Source organism: Pristiophorus japonicus, chromosome 18 (genome assembly GCF_044704955.1).
Source record: "Pristiophorus japonicus isolate sPriJap1 chromosome 18, sPriJap1.hap1, whole genome shotgun sequence".
Taxonomy (NCBI): domain Eukaryota; kingdom Metazoa; phylum Chordata; class Chondrichthyes; family Pristiophoridae; genus Pristiophorus; species Pristiophorus japonicus.
Genome location: NC_091994.1, coordinates 14,806,368 through 14,810,340, shown reverse-complemented (window position 1 = coordinate 14,810,340; position 3,973 = coordinate 14,806,368). Strand labels below are relative to the sequence as shown.

At 45.6% G+C, this 3,973-nt stretch overlaps 1 pseudogene; it reads right to left on the bottom strand.

Annotated features, from left to right (window-relative positions):
• Nucleotides 1-3,153: 3,153 nt before the first annotated feature.
• Nucleotides 3,154-3,272, bottom strand: LOC139229558 (5S ribosomal RNA; annotated as a pseudogene).
• Nucleotides 3,273-3,973: the final 701 nt, after the last annotated feature.

Sequence of the window (3,973 nt, the reverse complement as noted above, 5' to 3'; positions counted from 1 at the left end):
AGAGCAGATTCATCAGAATGATGTGGGGCTTAAAGGGTTAAATTATGAGGAAAGTTTGCATAAACTTGGCTTGTATTCTCTTGAGCTTAGAAGGTTGAGGGTTGATTTAATCTAGGTACGCGAACTTCGGCCCTAGCATTCAATTCAGCACTGGGTCCTAAGCACACCAGGTTAACCTGGCGTGCAAGCAGGCTGACAGCCCCTTTGAGGCCAGGATATCGGGATGGAATCGTCCACCTGCGGTCCCACTGGCTGGGCAGACTACCTCTTCTTGTTGATCCACTGGCTGGGCAGGTTGCGTTTCTTGTTGACCCACTGGCTGGGCAGGTTGCATTTCTTGTTGACCCACTGGCTGGGCAGGTTGCATTTCTTATTGACCCACTGGCTGGGCAGGCTCCCTCTTCTTGTTGACCCACTGGCTGGGCAGGTTGCATTTCTTGTTGACCCACTGGCTGGGCAGGTTGCATTTCTTGTTGACCCACTGGCTGGGCAGGCTGCATTTCTTGTTGACCCACTGGCTGAGCAGGCTGCATTTCTTGTTGACCCACTGGCTGGGCAGGCTGCATTTCTTGTTGACCCACTGGCTGAGCAGGCTGCATTTCTTGTTGACCCACTGGCTGGGCAGGCTACCTCTTCTTGTTGACCCACTGGCTGGGCAGGCTGCATTTCTTGGGTTGTGAAACGAGGAAGACTCAAGGGTGGAGTTGTGCTGATGGGAGGGCGGGAAACTTAGAAGGGAGATGCCAGAAGGGGGATAACGCATGAGGATACCCGCATATTGTATCCTTTCAGCCCCGCCGATGGCCTGAATGTCTCCTCCAAGGGGATGAGGCGATGCTAGGAATGGTGGAAGTGCCTCATCATTGGTGCAGATTGTTGGTAGATGAGTGATTGGGTGTTGTGCATTGAGCAGTGTGTGAAGCTAGTGGTGCAGTTGGTAGGTGATGGCTTTAGAAGATGTATTCACTGACCTTGACCACTGGTCTGCGGTTATGAAGCTTCTTTGGGCACTGGAGCCAAGTAGGGGGGGGGGTGACACTATTGGCAGTGACAGCCTTGGTAATGCACTCCCACATTGTTCTTTCTGGAGGGCCTCCTGGCCCCTGTGGGTAGAGGGCCGTCTTGCAGTGCTGACCCCCTGCACAAAGCTGGGGTATTACGTGCGAAACCCTGGGTGCCCCTTCCCTGGCTTGCTGAGCCATTTGGATTAGTGCTGAGGCAGTTTTCCCGTTTGTTCATTTAGGAAGGTAATTCAGCTTTAAGAGCTGAATAATTATATTTGGAACTTCTTTTAAAAATTGAATATTTGTAAAAAGACAGAAAGGGCTGAAAAATGTATTGAATCAGTGCATTCTACTTTGTCTTGCTTCAATGTGCATGGCTCCTTTAAATTTCAGAGCTCCTCGCAGCCCATAACGCATTGCACACTTTGCAGCCTCGCACAGGCGGTCGAAGAAGCAGTAATGCCGCATTAGGACTACAAATTGGTCCCGGATCCCTCGTTCAACACCACCAGGACGCCGTTGCGCCCAAGGTTAGCGCTGCACCCACCTACCTCCATGCCCCCTATGCCAATTTAGGTCAGTTGGCGCTGCAGCTATTTCGGACGGCCGTCAGAGGTAGTTGGCGGTGACACCAATTGCTTTGTTGCCGAACACCCATTTTTTTCCCCCAAAGTGTTTCACAAGGGGAAAAAAAGATATCCAGGAAGATACTATTACTTAAATAAAAAGAAAATAACCTGCACAGAAATAAAAGAGATCTGTGGATCCTGAATGACAATAAATTGAAGCTATTACGACAATGCTCGGTGACATTTGGTAAACAACTCACATGTTGGGATATATTAAAAGGTCAATATTGAGCCAAAATAGTGAAGTAATCCTACCAGTTTATAAATCATTGATGCAATCGCACTTACAATACTGTGTACAGTTCTGGTTGTCGCAGTACAAAAAGCATATTGCAGCTATCGAGAGCATACAGAAAAGAACAACCGGAATGGTTGAGGGGATGGAGGGACTGGATTATGAGGTGATGATGTAAATTGGGCATGTTCTCACTGGAAGAGAGAAAGTTGAGAGGTGATTTATGATTCTAAAGGGACTAGATAATGTAGGCTATGGTGAGCTATTTCACCTTGCTAAGAACAGTAGAACCAGAGGACACGGCCTGCACTTGCGTGGGATTCATTCAAAACTAATCTGAGGATTATTATTTCAGACAGCAAGTGGTCAATCTATGGAAAAGGCTCCCTGGGGAAATGGTGGAAGCAGGTAGTATTGATTCATTCAAATGCAAGTTAGATAGGTTTCTTCAGAAAATAATATTTTGGCATACAGCACATGAATAATTTGAGACATGACAAATGCTAAGTGCAGTATACTTGGGAGGAACAGATGACTTTGTATGTATGGTTCCTGTAATGTATTTGCTTCATGGGTTCTTTGCTTAAGAATTCACAGCTACACATTTGCTGGAAAGAACTAACTGGTTTATTAGCAAAGGTTTAACAATCAAACTGAACACTACCAGTTCATCCACCAGGCTCACAACTGCACGCCTCATCATGGAGAATCTGAACTCAATTAACTGGGGTTTTATTGAGTCTTGTGAGCATCATGTGACTGGCTAAGCCACTCACAGTGCAACAGCTCCACAACTCTTTTGGAGTAAAACATAATTAACATTAAATCAAGTGCCCCCTAATCTGGGGAACACTCCAGCCACTTTTCAACTGCCCTTTTTTTTTGTGTTTTTTTTTGTTTTGTTTTTTTTTAAAAAAAATTTTGGCCAATAAAATCATATAATTTACAAGTGCCCCCCTATAAAAGGGGAGGGGGACACTAAAACCCGGCAATTAAAACAAATTAAACTTTAAAACAAATATTGGCCAGGATACCAGGGATAACTCCCCTGCTCTTCTTCAAAATATTGCTGTGGGATCTTTTACATCCACCTGAGAGAGCAGACGGGGCTTCGGTTTAACATCCCATCCGAAAGATGGCACCTCCGACAGTGCAGCACTCCCTCAGCACTGCACTGGGAGTGTCAGCCTGGATTTTTGTGCTCAAATCCCTGGAGTGGGACTAGAACCCACAACCTTCTGACTCGGAGGCGAGTGTGCTACCTGCTGAGCCATGGTTGACACTAAGCTGACTGCACCTGGTATTCCCAGGCGGTCTCCCATCCAAGTACTAACCAGGCCTGACTCTGTTTAGTTTTCGAGATCAGACGAGATCGGGCGTTTTCAGACTAGTGTGGCTGTAGGCCAACAGCGCCACAAGTCTATGAGCATGCTCACAGGTGCATACATTACAGTTCCCAAAGCTTTCCACCATTCGTTCTTTTCTCTCCTCATGTCTGGCTCTGTTGTAGACTATGTGATAGAGATTGATCGCTATGATTCACCAACAACTCCATTATTGTTGTACCATACGACTACCAGGACGGTAGAAGATGAACTAGATGATCTGTTTTGTCCATTATCTCCTATGTTCCTAAAACAGAATCATATTCATTAACTAGTATTTCCATTTCTTTTTACTGATAAGCCATATGAACTGCTCCCATAATAACTCATCCTCCTGCCTATGGCCATAGACAGGTATAGGCAATGACAACAATGGTGGACAATTTATTTTTGCAGGCCAGGGAAACTAATCAGAGGTATTTGGAGCACCACTCATTCTCCTACTAGCAATGCCACTTTGTTTTATTGGGTTGATCCAAAGGGTAGGAAGTATCACACACGGTGATGCCGACAGAGGTGTGCTTGGGCTGCAGAAACATCAGTCATTGTGAAGTGGGGGAATGGATCAGATAGTGTGTGCAGAGATTTCAAATTACTCCTTGTTCCCAATCTCCCTATAATTACCCTTTAAAGTAATACCATCACCAACACAAACAACACAAGTACACTTCCAATCAGTTGCCAAGTGACAATTACGATACTGACATCATTTTATTTATG